Consider the following 16294-nt stretch of genomic DNA (forward strand, 5'->3'; position numbering starts at 1 on the left):
TCGTAATCCAGTATATAAACAAACTCAAAGACAAAAATCACATGATCATCTCATTAGATGCGGAAAAAGCATTTGACAAGATCCAACACCCATTCATGATAAAAGTCTTGGAAAGATCAGGAATTCAAGGCCCATACCTAAACATGATAAAAGAATCTACAGCAAACCAGTAGCCAACATCATAGTAAATGGTGAGAAGCTTGAAGCAATCCATCTAAAATCAGGGACTAGACAAGGCTGCCCACTTTCTCCATGCCTATTCAACATTGTACTTGAAATCCTAGCCAGAGCAATTCGACAACAAAAGCAGATCAAAGGGATACAAATTGGAAAAGATAAAGTCAAAATATCACTCTTTGCAGACGATATGATAGTATATATAAGTGACCCTAAAAATTCCACCAGAGAACTCCTAAGCCTGATAAACAGCTTCGGTGAAGTAGCTGGATATAAAATTAACTCAAACAAATCAATGGCCTTTCTCTACACAAAGAATAAACAGGCTGAGAAAGAAATTAGGGAAACAATACCCTTTTGATTCTTGGAATAGTTCTTCTTGTTTCCACTTGTTTGATTTTGCCCCTGAGTTTGATTATTTCCTGCTGTTTACTCTTCTTGGGTGAATTTGCTTCCCTTTGTTCTAGAACTTTCAGGTGTGTTGTCAAGCTTCTAGTGTGTGCTCTCTTTAGCTTCTTTTTGGAGGCACTCATAGCTATGAGTTTTCCTCTTAGAAATGCTTTCACTATGTCCCATAAGTTTGGGTGTGTTGTGGCTTCATTTTCATTAAACTCTAAAAAGTGTTTAATTTCTTTCTTTATTCCTTCCTTGACCATGGTAACATTGAGAAGATTGTTGTTCAGTTTCCACATGAATGTTGGATTTCTATTAGTTATATTGTTATTGAAGATCAGCCTTAGTCCATGGTGATCTGTTAGCATGCATGGGAAAATTTCAATATTTTTGTATCTATTGAGGCTTGTTTTGTGACCAATTATGTGGTCAGTTTTGGAGAAGGTACCATGAGGTCCTGAGAAGAAGGTATATCCTTTTGTTTTAGGATAAAATGTTCTGTAGATATCTGTTTAATCCATTTGTTTCATAACTTCTGTTAGTTTCACTGTGTCCCTGTTTAGTTTCTTTTTCCATGATCTGTCCATTGATGAAAGTGGTGTGTTGAAGTCTTCCAGTATTATCGTGTGAGCTGCAATGTGTGCTTTGCACTTTACTAAAGCTTCTTTAATGAATGTGGCTGCCCTTGCATTTGGAGCATAGATATTCAGAATTGAGAGTCCTTCTTGGAACATTTTACATTTGATGAGTATGAAGTGTCTCTCCTTTTCTTTTTTGATAACTTTGGGTTGGAAGTGGATTTTATTAGACGTTAAAATGGCTACTCCAGCTTGTTTCTTCAGACCATTTGCTTGGAAAATTGTTTTCCAGCCTTTCATTCTGAGGTGGTGTCTGTCTTTCTCCCTGAGATGGGTTTCCTATAAGCAGCATAATTTTGGGTCCTGTTTGTGTAGACAGTCTGTTAGTCTTCTTTTTATTGGGGATTTGAGTCCATTGATATTAAGAGATATTAAGGAAAAGTAATTGTTGCTTCCTATTATTTTTGTTGTTAGAGTTGGCATTCTGTTCTTGTGGCTGTCTTCTTTTAGGTTTGTTGAAGGATTACTTTCTTGCTTTTTCTTGGACTTGTTTTCTGTCCTTGTATTGTTTTTTTTTTTTTTCTGTTATTATCCTTTGAAGGGCTGGATTCGTGGAAAGATAATGTGTGAATTTGGCTTTGTCGTGGAATACGTTGGTTTCTCCATCTATGGAAATTGAAAGTTTGGCTGAGTATAGTAGCCTGGGCTGGCATTTGTGTTCTCTTAGAGTCTGTATAACATCTGTCCAGGATTGCCTGGCTTTCATATTTTCTGGTGAAAAGTCTTGTGTAATTCTGATAGGCCTGCCTTTATATGTTACTTGACCCTTTTCCCTTACTGCGTTTAATGTTCTATCTTTATTTTGTGCATTTGTTCTTCTGATTACTATGTTTCAGGAGGAATTTCTTTTCTGGTCTAGTCTATTTAGAGTTCTGTATGCTTCTTGTATGTTCATGGGCATCTCTTTCTTTAAGTTTGGGAAGTTTTCTTCTATAATTTTGTTGAAGATATTTGCTGGCCCTTTAAGTTGAAAAAATCTTCATTCTCATCTACTCCTATTATCTGTAGGTTTGGTCTTCTCATTGTGTCCTGGATTTCCAGAATGTTTTGTGTTAGGATCGTTTTGCATTTTGCATTTTCTTTGATTGTTGTGCCCATGTTCTCTATGGAATCTTCTGCACCTGAGATTCTCTCTTCCATTTCCTGTATTCTGTTACTGATGCTCAAATCTATGGTTCCAGATTTCTTTCCTAGGGTTTCTATCTCTAGCATTGCCTCACTTTGGGTTTTCTTTATTGTGTCTACTTCCCTTTTTAGGTCTAGTATGGTTTTTCTTCATTTCCATCACCTGTTTGAATGTGTTTTCCTGTTTTGCTTTAAGGACTTCTACCTGTTTGGTTGTGTTTTCCTGTTTTTCTTTAAGGACTTGTAACTCTTTAGCAGTGTTCTCCTGTATTTCTTTAAGTGAGTTATTAAAGTCCTTCTTGATGTCCTCTACCATCATCATGAGATATGCTTTTAAATCCAGGTCTAGCTTTTCAGGTGTGTTGGGGTGCCCTGGACTGGGCGAAGTGGGAGTGCTGGGTTCTGATGATGGTGAGTGGTCTTGGTTTCTGTTAGTAAGATTGTTATGTTTACCTTTCGCCATTTGGTAATCTCTGGAGTTAGTTGTTATAGTTGTCTCTGTTTAGAGATTGTTCTTCTGGTGATTCTGATTACTGTCTATCAGCAGTCCTGGGAGACAGGCTCTCTCCTCTGAGTTTCAGTGGTCAGAGCACTCTCTGCAGGCAGGCTCTCCACTTACAGGGAAGGTGCACAGATATCTGGCATTTGGTCCTGCCTCCTGGCAAAAGATGAAATCCCGAAACAAGGCCTGTCCCAGAAGCTGTTAGCTTCTGTAGTCTACACTCTCACCTGCGCAGACTAGTCTCAGAGGGATCCGGGAACCAAGATGGAGCCCCTAGGTGTTCTGGCAAAGCCATCCTGGGTGGGGTGGACACCTCTCCTCTGGCAGGGAAGGTGCCGGATGGCTGGAGACCGAAACGGGGTCTGCCTCAGAAGCTGTCCTCTTGGGACCTTGGGGTGTCTGCCGACTCCACGCCCAGGAGACTTGGTGCTGGCGCTGACTGGAAGGGATTTGTGATCCTCCTCAGGCCACCTTTTCTGCTTCCCTAATGCTGTCTCAGGTCCTGCGCATTTTGATTGGAACAGAAGTTGTGTTCCACTCACTGATGGTCCTAAGATTGTGTGGAGAGTCCTCTAGGGGACCTTGCGGTGTCCGCCGACTCCATGCCCAAAGTCATCAGGTCGAAGCTGTAATTTGTACCCATGCAGTATAATAGGTAAATAATAAGTTATTTAAAAATAATGTTATTCTGTCATTTCAGAATATCAAAAGTAGTTTTAATGCTTTGCTTATTATAACTTTTAAATAAGTTTTTTGTGTATAGGACATGAACTTATAACATGGCTCTTTGTTTTCTTCTATGATTAAGCAGCTTTCTACCATTCTTTGAGACAACTACAGTGAATGTCTTCCCATATGATAATGTTTCTGGTCATATTTGCTGATAGTACCAGCAGAAACACCTTCAGAGTATCTGTAAGAGATAAAGAACAAAATAAAAGACTATGGCATCCAACCTTCCTAATGCAGCAACACTTTCATACAATTCCTCATGTTATGATGACCGCTAGCTATTAATGTATTTTCACTGCTACTTCGTAACTGTGATTTTTCTACTATTGTGAATCATAATGTAAATATCTGTAGTGTCTGATGTTCTTAGAAGACCTTTTCCTGAAAGGGCCATTTAACCCCCAAAGGGTACATGACTCACAGGTTGAGAACTACTGTTCTAAGAAGCTTATTAAACTGTTGCTGTCACTTTCCTGGTTCTGGGTTCTCCACATAAGAGTGAAACAAAACCAGACCGTGATAAATGAGTACCAGAAGTTGAAGATCATGATTTTGCACTACTCAACAAGTCCAGGTGGCAGCTGCAACTGAGATCAACAAGAAACTAGTGGGCAAAGTTTGTAAGGAAAACAGAAAAGAAAGAAATGGAGGTCTATATCCAAGCTGAGTCTCCACCAAACTGGAGGGGGTTCTAGTATCACTAATCAAAAATCTAAGTACATCCCTCTGTCCTAACAAAGCAAGAAAATTGCAGTTGCCCTTTGTCAAAACTTAAATTGAACTCAGTAATTTCTGAAATCGAACTCTTAGCAAGCAGTTAGAAGTGCTAACAATATAGAATCAGCCATGTTATAAGCAAGTGTGTGGAAAGAAAGAGCAGTCCAAACCTGAACAGCAGTAATGGTACTAAATACTACTAGGAAACTGTCATACAATTACAACATCTGAAAGTAAGGATCATACTTTTGGAGGAATTTCAAAATGGTAACTGAAGTTTGGTTGGAAATTTTTATAGCTTCTATCATTAATATAGTTGCAGCTTCTTAGATGAAAATCTAGATATTAAGTATGTATATATGTATATATATATATATTACATATATATGTTACATATATATATTATATATATAATTTGTGTTAGTATAGTCCTAGAAATATTTCATTATAAGTATAAGTTAAAAGTAATTAATATAGGCCTTCAAATTCATGCTTTCAGCAACTATAATCAAATAATTTTTAATAACCCCAAAGATGTATTAAAGTATCAAATATATAACCCTAAAATCAATAACATTAACTAAATTGTAAAATCTAATCAAAATACCAAAATTTAAATGTGCTAAATTGTAAAAAAAAAAAAAAAGCATAAAACTGCACTCTTTTAAAAATACAGATTCAAAAGCAGAAATATATTGTGTTTTTTCCATTCATAGTCATTGCATGTTCCTTCAAAAAAGCAACTGAATTTTTATTGTAGAATTAATTTCTGCTGTTGTGATGCAGTCAAAAAAGAATTTTTTAACCATTGACACAATCATTCCTGTAAACTACAGGTGAGAATGTGAATCTGAGTAGTAATTGAGATTTCATCACCCAGCTGAAAAACTTAGTAGAAAACTGAACCAGATTCCAGCTGAGGGAAAGCAGTTCCCTGGTCCTACTTCATCTGATAAACAGTTGATTCTACTAGCTATACAGTCTCCATCCCTTGCCACACCCAAGTGTCAAAACTTTTTACTGATCCTTAAACTCTTTGCTATCCATTATCCTTCCCAAGAATGTCCCCATTTTTTAGGATTTCCTGATTAGATTCTATTGATTGCAACTGAAATATTACTTTGTGAACCAACATTTAAAAATGTATGTTTCTATGAATCCTAATGCTGTTGATCATGAAACCACTAATTACCAAAATGAAATATAGAAATTAGACAGAAAAACTTACATTCCCAACATGACAAACATTAAGTATTGACTAAGGCAGCTTTAGTAACTGCTTACAACAGGTACAGATGCTTATTCACTGAGAAAAATGCATTTGCATAACAGCAAATAAGTGATTTAAGCTAGGGAATTCAGGCAGCCATAGGAACTCAGCTTCAGTCCAAAGAAACAGAAATTGCCTGTGAATGCAAAATAATATAAATTCATTATCAATGCATCATTTCTAAATCCATTAATAATGATTTTTAGAGAAAATACATTTTAATATTTGAGTGTAATATCACATTGTCCTATAAATTTTTAAATGTGGAACATGCTATTTGGATTGTTTATTGGGGAAACTAATATATACCTTTAGTAAATTCATTCTCAACATAACATATCAGCCTTTTAAAACATGTAAAATGCTCTTCTGGTCAGAAAAGCACCCGGGTAGCTAGGGAGCAGGGTCGGCTGACACTCGCCAGCTACCCACAACACCCGCCACAGGATCTTAAGACTTCTGGTGAGTGGAACACAGCTTCTGCTCCAATCCAATTGCGCGCGGGACCTGAGACTGCATTAGTTAGGGAAGCAGAAACCGGCCTGAGTAGGGCCACAGGCCTCATTCGGCCGGATCAGCACCGGGGTAGCTAGAGCGCAGGGTCAGCTGACACCCGCCAGCTACCCACAACCCCTGCCACAGGATTTTGAAACTGCTGGTGAGTGGAACAAGCTTCTGCTCCAGTCCAATCACGCGGGACCTGAGACTGCTTTGGTTGGGGAGAGAGAAATCCGGCCTACATAGGGCCACAAGCCTCTTCCGGTCAGAAAAGCACCAAGGTAGCTAGGGCGCAGGAGCTGACACTCACCAGCTACCCACAACACCCGCCACAGGATCTTAAGACTTCTGGTGAGTGGAACACAGCTTCTGCTCCAATCCAATTGCACGCGGGACCTGAGACTGCATTAGGTAGGGAAGCAGAAACCAGCCTGAGTAGGACCACAGGCCTCTTCCAGCTGGACCAGCACCGGGGTACCGCCAGCTACCCACAACCCCCACCACAGGATTTTGATACTGCTGGTGAGTGGAACACAGCTTCTGCTCCAATCTTTAAACAGTGACAACGACAACAACTAACCCCAGAGATTACCAGATGGCGAAAGGTAAACATAATAATCTTACTAACAGAAACCAAGACCACTCACCATCATCAGAACCCAGCACTCCCACTTCGCCCAGTCCAGGGCACCCCAACACACCAGAAAAGCTAGACACGGATCTAAAAGCATATCTCCTGATGATGGTAGAGGACTTCAAGAAGGACTTTAATAACACACTTAAAGAAATACTAAGGAACACTGGTAAACAGGTAGAAGACATTAAAGAGGAAGCACAAAAATCCCTTAAAGAATTGCAGGAGAACACTGCTAAAGAGTTACAAATCATTAAAGAAAAACAGGATAACCTAATCAAACAGGTAGAAGTCCTTAATGAAAAACAGGAAAACACATCCAAACAGATGATGGAAATGAACAAAACCATACTAGACCTAAAAAGGGAAGTAGACACAATAAAGAAAACCCAAAATGAGGCAACACTGGAGATAGAAACCCTAGGAAAGAAATCTGGAACCATAGATACGAGCATCAGCAACAGAAGACAAGAGATGGAAGAGAGAATCTCAGGTGCAGAAGACTCCATAGAGAACATCGGCACAACAATCAAGGAAAATGTAAAATGCAAAAAGATCCTAACTCAAAACATCCAAGAAATACAGGACACAATGAGAAGACCAAAACTACGGATAATAGGAGTAGATGAGAATGAAGATTTTCAACTCAAAGGACCAGCAAACATCTTCAACAAAATTATAGAAGAAAACTTCCCAAATCTGAAGAAAGAGATGCCTATGAACATACAAGAAGCCTACAGAACTCCAAATAGACTGGACCAGAAAAGAAATACCTCCCGACACATAATAATCAGAACAACAAATGCTCTAAATAAAGATAGAATACTAAAAGCAATAAGAGAAAAAGGCCAAGTAACATATAAAGGCAAGCCTATCAGAATTACACCAGATTTTTCACCAGAGAATATGAAAGCCAGAAAATCCTGGACGGATGTTATACAGACACTAAAAGAACACAAATTCCAACCCAGGCTACTATACCCAGCCAAACTCTCAATTAACATAGATGGAGAATCCAAAGTATTCCAAGACAAAACCAAATTCACACATTATCTCTCCACGAATCCAGCCCTTCAAAGGATAATAACAGAAAAAAACCAGTACAAGGACAGGAACCATGCCCTAGAAACAACAAGAAGGTAATCCCTCAACAAACCTAAAAGAAGACAGCCACAAGAACAGAATGCCAACTTTAACAACAAAAATAACAGGAAACAATAATTACTTTTCCTTAATATCTCTTAATATCAATGGACTCAACTCCCCGATAAAAAGACATAGACTAACAAACTGGCTACACAAACAAGACCCAACATTTTGCTGCTTACAGGAAACTCATCTCAGAGAAAAAGATAGACACTACCTCAGAATGAAAGGCTGGAAAACAATTTTCCAAGCAAATGGTATGAAGAAACAAGCTGGAGTAGCCATTCTAATATCTGATAAGATTGACTTCCAACCCAAAGTCATTAAAAAAGACACGGAGGGACACTTCATACTCATCAAAGGTAAAATCCTCCAAGAGGAACTATCAATCCTGAATATCTATGCTCCAAATACAAAGGCAGCCACATTCATTAAAGAAACTTTAGTAAATCTCAAAGCACACATTGCACCTCATACAATAATAGTGGGAGACTTCAACACACCACTTTCACCAATGGACAGATTATGGAAACAGAAACTAAACAGGGACACAGAGAAACTAAGAGAAATTATGAATCAAATGGATCTGGCAGATATCTACAGAACATTCTATCCTAAAACAAAAGGATATACCTTCTTCTCAGCACCTCATGGTACCTTCTCCAAAATTGACCACATAATTGGTCACAAAACAGGCCTCAACAGATACAAAAATATTGAAATTGTCCCATGCATCCTATCAGATCACCATGGACTAAGGCTGATCTTCAATAACAAAATAAATAATAGAAAGCCAACCTTCACATGGAAACTGAACAACACTCTTCTCAATGATACCTTGGTCAAGGAAGGAATAAAGAAAGAAATTAAGGACTTTTTAGAGTTCAATGAAAATGAAGCCACAACATACCCAAACTTATGGGACGCAATGAAAGCATTTCTAAGAGGAAAACTCATAGCTCTGAGTGCCTCCAAAAGGAAACTAGAGAGAGCACACATTAGCAGCTTGACAACATACCTAAAAGCACTAGAACAAAAGGAAGCAAATTCACCCAAGAGGAGTAGACGGCAGGAAATAATCAAACTCAGGGGTGAAATCAACCAAGTGGAAACAAGAAAAACTATTCAAAGAATCAACCAATCAAGGAGCTGGTTCTTTGAGAAAATCAACAAGATAGATAAACCCTTAGCCAGACTCACTAGAGGGCACAGGGAAAGCATCCTAATTAACAAAATCAGAAATGAAAAAGGAGACATAACAACAGATCCTGAAGACATCCAAAACACCATCAGATCCTTCTACCAAAGGCTATAATCAACAAAACTGGAGAACCTGGTTGAAATGGAGAAGTTCCTAGACAGATACCAGGTACCAAAGTTGAATCAAGATCAGGTTAATGATCTAAATAGCCCTATATCCCCCAAAGAAATAGAAGCAGTCATTACTAGTCTCCCAACTAAAAAAAGCCCAGGACCAGATGGGTTTAGTGCAGAGTTCTATCAGACCTTCAAAGAAGATCTAATCCCAGTTCTTCACAAACTATTCCACAAAATAGAAACAGAAGGTACTCTACCCAACTCATTCTATGAAGCCACAATTACTCTGATACCTAAACCACAAAAAGACCCAACAAAGATAGAAAACTTCAGACCAATATCCCTTATGAATATTGATGCAAAAATCCTCAATAAAGTTCTTGCTAACCGAATCCAAGAACACATCAAAACAATCATCCATCCTGACCAAGTAGGTTTCATCCCAGGGATGCAGGGATGGTTCAATATACGGAAATCCATCAACGTAATCCAGTATATAAACAAACTCAAAGACAAAAACCACATGGTCATCTTGTTAGATGCGGAAAAAGCATTTGACAAGATCCAACACCCATTCATGATAAAAGTCTTGGAAAGATCAGGAATTCAAGGCCCATACCTAAACATGATAAAAGCAATATACAGCAAACCAGTAGCCAACATCAAAATAAATGGTGAGAAGCTTGAAGCAATCCCTCTAAAATCAGGGACTAGACAAGGCTGTCCACTTTCTCCATACCTATTGAACATTGTACTTGAAGTCCTAGCCAGAGCAATTCGACAACAAAAGGAGATCAAAAGGATACAAATTGGAAAAGATGAAGTAAAAATATCACTCTTTGCAGACGATATGATAGTATATATAAGTGACCCTAAAAATTCCACCAGAGAACTCCTAAGCCTGATAAACAGCTTCGGTGAAGTAGCTGGATATTAAATTAACTCAAACAAATCAATGGCCTTTCTCTACACAAAGAATAAACAGGCTGAGAAAGAAATTAGGGAAACAACACCCTTCTCAATAGTCACAAATAATATAAAATATCTTGGTGTGACTCTAACTAAGGAAGTGAAAGATCTGTATAATAAAAACTTCAAGTCTCTGAAGAAAGAAATTCTAGAAGATCTCAGAAGATGGAAAGGTCTCCCATGCTCATGGATTGGCAGGATCAACATTTTAAAAATGGCTATCTTGCCAAAAGCAATCTACAGATTCAATGCAATCCCCATCAAAATTCCAACTCAATTCTTCAACGAATTAGAAAGTGCAATCTGCAAATTCATCTGGAATAACATAAAACCTGGGATAGCAAAAACTCTTCTCAAGGATAAAAGAACCTCTGGTGGAATCACCATGCCGGACCTAAAGCTTTACTACAGAGCAATTGTGATAAAAACTGCATGGTACTGGTATAGTGACAGACAAATAGACCAATGGAATAGAACTGAAGACCCAGAAATGAACCCACACACCTAAGGTCACTTTATCTTCGACAAGGGAGCTAAAACCATCCAGTGGAAGAAAGACAGCATTTTCAACAAATGGTGCTGGCACAACTGGTTGTTATCATGTAGAAGAATGCAAATCGATCCATTCCTTTCTCCTTGTACTAAGGTCAAGTCTAAGTGGATCAAGGAACTTCACATAAAATCAGAGACACTGAAACTTATAGAGGAGAAAGTGGGGAAAAGCCTTGAAGATATGGGCACAGGGAAAAAATTCCTGAATAGAACAGTAATGGCTTGTGCTGTAAGATCGAGAATTAACAAGTGGGACCTCATGAAACTACAAAGCTTCTGCAAGGCTAAAGACAACATCAATAAGACAAAAAAAACACCAACAGATTGGGAAAGGTCTTCACCTATCCTAAATCAGATAAGGGACTAATATCCAATATATATAAAGAACTCAAGAAGGTGGACTCCAGAAAGTCAAATAACCCCATTAAAAATGGGGCTCAGAACTGAACAAAGAATTCTCACCTGAGGAATACCGAATGGCAGAGAAGCACCTGAAAAAATGTTCAACATCCTTAATCATCAGGGAATTGCAAATCAAAACAACCCTGAGATTCCACCTCACACCAGTCAGAATGGCTAAGATCAAAAATTCAGGTGACAGCAGATGCTGGCGAGGATGTGGAGAAAGAGGAACACTCCTCCATTGTTGGTGGGATTGCAAGCTTGTACAACCACTCTGGAAATCAATCTGGCGGTTCCTCAGAAAACTGGACATAGTACTACTGGAGGATCCAGCAATACCTCTCCTGGGCATATATCCAGAAGATGTCCCAACCGGTAAGAAGGACACATGCTCCACTATGTTCATAGCAGCCTTATTTATAATAGCCAGAAGCTGGAAAGAACCCAGATGTCCCTCAACAGAGGAATGGATACAGAAACTATGGTACATTTACACAATGGAATACTACTCAGCTATTAAAAAGAATGAATTTATGAAATTCCTAGCCAAATGGATGGACCTGGAGGGCATCATCTTGAGTGAAGTAACACAATCACAAAAGAACTCACACAATATGTATTCACTGATAAGTGGATATTAGCCCAAAACTTAGGATACCCAAGATATAAGATACAATTTGATAAACGCATGAAACTCAAGAAGAATGAAGACCAAAGTGTGGACACTGTGCCCCTTCTTAGAATTGGGAACAAAACACCCAGGGAAGGAGTTACAGAGACAAAGTTCGTAGCTGTGATGAAAGGATGAACCATTTAGAGACTGCCGTATCCAGGGATCCATCCCATAATCAGCTTCTAAACGCGGACACCATTGCATACACTAGCAAGATTTTGCTGAAAGGACCCAAATATAGCTGTCTCTTGTGAGACGATGCCGGGGCCTAGCAAACACAGGAGTGGATGTTCACAGTCAGCTATTGGATGTATCACAGGGCTCCCAATGGAGAAGCTAGAGAAAGTACCCAAGGAACTAAAGGGATCTGCAACCCTATTGTTGGAACAACATGATGTACTAACCAGAACCCCGGAGCTCTTGTCTCTAGCTGCATATGTATCGAAAGATGACCTAGTCAGCCATCAATGGAAAGAGAGGCCCATTGGACTTGCAAACTTTATATGCCCCAATATAGGGGAATGCCAGGGCCAAAAGAATGGGAATGGGTGGGTAGGGAAGTGGGGGGCGCTATGGGGGACTTTTGGGATAGCATTGGAAATGTAATTGAGGAAATTATGTAATAAAAATATTAAAAATTTAAAAATAAAATAATAATAAAATAAAATTTAAAAAAAACAAAACAAAAAAAATGTAAAATATTTTTCTAAAAACTCTTGCAGACTTTCACAATGCTGATAGTATAAGTATAGCTACCTTCCAATCTGTTTTTCTTAAAATATTTTTCCACTGTTCAAGGTTTATTTGGTGCTTTCATTGGCATGACACTTGAGTGGTTGGTTCCTTCATCCATATGCAGATCTTACATTTCACATAATATTGCAATGTACACTACAGACACATATAATACATAAAATATCCCGTAGAACATTTATGCACAAGATATGCATAATGGACTTACACACTGTAGCCAGGTTATGACTAACTGGGAACTCATTGGCCTAGGCATGTTTGGTGAGGGTGACAAAGGCAGCAATGCAGCACACATGGTAATGGAAACCTGCACAGTAGGTAGAGTGACTCTGAGACAGTGGGACTGTCACACTAACCAGGATACCACTACACAACTACCACTTGGCAGCAGGGCAGAGCTGTGGGAACTGAGATGTTTCCCCACACCACGTCAACACCACTGTACTAACCACAGCTCAGATGAGAAGGGTGTGGCTTCCCTAGAAACCCTGCTGCAGCCTGGACAGTGAAGTGCTAGGACACTGAGAAGACTTTAGAACTGCAGCTCCTCCTGAATTCCCCATAGGGTATCTGAACTCTTCTTCAGGCCAGCCTCTTCATCAGGAGTCAGTGCCACTTCACAACATCTGAGATCCCATTTTGTCCCTGGATACATGAGACACTGAGGAAGACATCATCATTGATTCCATCTCTATGGTGGAAATGGGATGCACCCATCTAAGGTTCTTCATTATGCTCTCAGCCAAGTCTGCCACAGAGAGGCCAGTGGCCCAGGATGTGTAACCTTTCAGCTTGATCACCTCATTCACACTGTCCACCACCTGCTTGTGAACCTCCTTCCACTGCTCCTTGTCTGCATCAGTGCCCAGTTCTGGGTTCAGAGACTTCAGGGAGATGCCAGCAACATTCACACCACTCCACAGAGGCACACTGGAGTCGCCATGTTCTCCCAGGACCCAGCCATGTCAGCTCAGCGAGTGAACCCCGAGCCTTTCTCCCACCAGATAAAGGAACTGAGCTGAATCCAGATTGCAACCACTTCCAATAACTCAGCTTTTGGGAAAGCCACTGATTTTCCAAGCCACGTAGGTCAAGATATCCACTGGATTTGAGATGATCAGCAGCTTGCAGTGTGGCCTGTACTTCACAATGTTGGTAATGATGAACTTGAAGATGTTCACGTTCGCTGTTCCCTCTTGCTGATGGCCCCCACTGTGATGATGACCAACTTGGAGTTTGCAGTCACACAATAATAGTCTTTGCTGGAGCCAATTTTTGGTGTTTTAAGGAAGAGGCTGCCATGCTGGAGATACATCATCTGGCCCTTTAGTTTGTCTTCTGTGACATCAACAAGGGCAAACTCATCTGCCAAGTCCTTCATTAAGATACTGATGGCACAATCCATGCCAACAGCACCAACCCCAACAACTGTAATCTTGTTCTGGGACACCTGTGCTTCCTTAAGAAGATTCACGATCAGCTGGTCCTTGAGGGTTGCCAGCTTAGACTTTGAATCTTTTGAGGCAGCTAGTGCATGATGGGGGCGACGAGTGAGCAGAAGCAGAGTGGCCTGGGCTCTGCGACAGTGGCTCCAGCCTTAAAATAGTTTTTAAAGTAGTAATATTGTTCCCTATTTTCCAGTTTTTAATAAAGAAACAATTTGGTTGTGCTTTGTTATGTGATAAAACTTCATGACCGAAACAACTTATGAAATAAAAACTTCATTTGGAGCAGAGCCTACTAGTGAGGGAGCCCCAGCTGCAGTAGTCTGGGTGGGAGGCTGAGCAAACACATCTCCAGCAACACAGAGAAAGGAGCAGAATCACAGAGGATGTGAGGAGAGGCTATAAACTCTAAAGCCCACCCCCAGTGACATACTTTTGTCAGCGAGGTTCCACTTCCTCAAGATTCCATGACCTTCCTAAATGTGTACCATTAACAGCGGACCCAAATATTCACCTTTGGGAAATAGTTCTCATTCAAACCACTACAGGTATAAAGAGACATTGAAAACAGGGACAATCAGATGAGAGAATCATGAAAAAAATCAAAGATTGTATAATCATCTCCAGGTAAGTGAAATTTGCCTGCAATTCTGTAGTTACTTTAAAAAAATTAAACAAAAAATTAGATTGTGTTATCTTCTAATACTGGAACCATGAAAACCAAACAATATAAAATGAATCATTAGCCTGTTTGAAAACAATATTGTGGACTGGGCGTATGGCTTCAAGGGTAAGAGTACTTGCTGAGATGGGAACAAATACAGAGAACTATAGCCAACCATTATGGGGAGAGAGGGGGAGTCCAAATTGGAGGTTTCCATCTGATCCCTTCCCTCAGAACTCAGGAAATCTCTTGGAAGAAGAGGCAGAAAGACTCAAAGGGATTGGAGGCTACCAGGAGAACAATGCCATCTAAATCATCTAAGCAAGGCACATATGAGTTAACAGAGATTGGAGCAGCAAGAACAGGGATGATATGGGTCTGTGTCAAGTCCTCCACATATATATTATAGCTATTATTAGCTTAGTATTGTTATGGGAGTTCTGAGTGTGAGGATGAGTGAATCTCTGATTCTTGAGATTCTTTTCTTCTGTTGTGGTGCCATATCCAGCTTCACTGTGATAGCTTTTGCTTCATCTCACTATATTTTATTCTGTCATGTTTGCTTGTTACCTCTTAGAAGCCTGTTCATTTCTAATGAGAGACAGAAAGTGAGTTGATCTGGATGGGATTAAATGTGGGGGGGGGGGAGTAGAGAGAGGGAACCACTATAATCAAGATGTTGTATGAGGTAGTAATTGATTTTTCAATAATAAAGAGTACTTGATGCAAAAACATAAGGACATGAGTTCAGTCCCAAGCAGCCACATTAAAACTTTCAGTCATGGCAGGGTGGGGCTATAATTCTAGCACAGTACATTCTTGTCTACAATTCCAGACAGGAAGATTACTTGGTCTTGCCAACCACCAGCCAAGCTCCAGGAATAAGGCAGAGAAGTTATAGAGCAGTAAACCTGACAATTTTCTGTAGTTTCCACAAGTGAACAGAGACACATGTACTTGCACATACACATGTACATACACTACACATGTACACACTAAAGGAAAACAGTGAAAATGTTTCGTCACTATGACCTGAAACAAATATTGTTATTGTCTTTTGGCTTTAAGAGTATAAATTAATTTATAGACTCAATTCAGGATAAGAAATTCAATTGCTATACTATCTTAACCTTACAGACACAAACAAGTTTCTTCAAATATATTATGTCATCCATGTTCAACTGAAATCCATTTTCTTAGGAAACAACAGAATCCTGAAAATAAAGTTGAGTAGAAAAGCAATTTTATCCAAGTGAAAAAAGAGATGTGGGCTCTTTGCCTATGATGTCTGCATAGATGATGTTTAGACAGTGTGTTGAAAACTATTGGACAAAATGGTTCAGAAGGTCTGAGAGTTTTATTTGAGAACTGTTCCCTCCAAAACTGATGGCAGCAGAAGGTGATATGGGAGTCAATGATAACTGAAGTGATAACTCAATGTTATTGCTCAGTAACCAAACTCTAATATGTTTTTATTCAAAGAAACATTTAGTCTTGCTCTCCTCATAAAATGAAAGGATTCTTAACTTTATTGAGACATATTTAGGTCACATCATTTTTTAAAAATCTTTTCAAAATTTATGGTGACCAATCTGTAATTCTCCTGGGTTCCCGTGCTTTGGAATTATTCCCAAAGCAGCTATCATAGTATGGATGGTTTCACCAGTCCTAAATTCTAAGTTCTTAT

At 39.3% G+C, this 16294-nt stretch overlaps 1 pseudogene; it reads right to left on the minus strand.

The window, feature by feature from the left end:
- Positions 1-13030: 13030 nt before the first annotated feature.
- Positions 13031-15782, minus strand: LOC110289498 (L-lactate dehydrogenase A chain pseudogene; annotated as a pseudogene).
- Positions 15783-16294: the final 512 nt, after the last annotated feature.

This window comes from Mus caroli, unplaced genomic scaffold, assembly GCF_978045245.1.
Source record: "Mus caroli unplaced genomic scaffold, Mus_caroli_1 scaffold_2, whole genome shotgun sequence".
In the NCBI taxonomy this organism is placed as follows: Eukaryota; Metazoa; Chordata; class Mammalia; order Rodentia; family Muridae; genus Mus; species Mus caroli.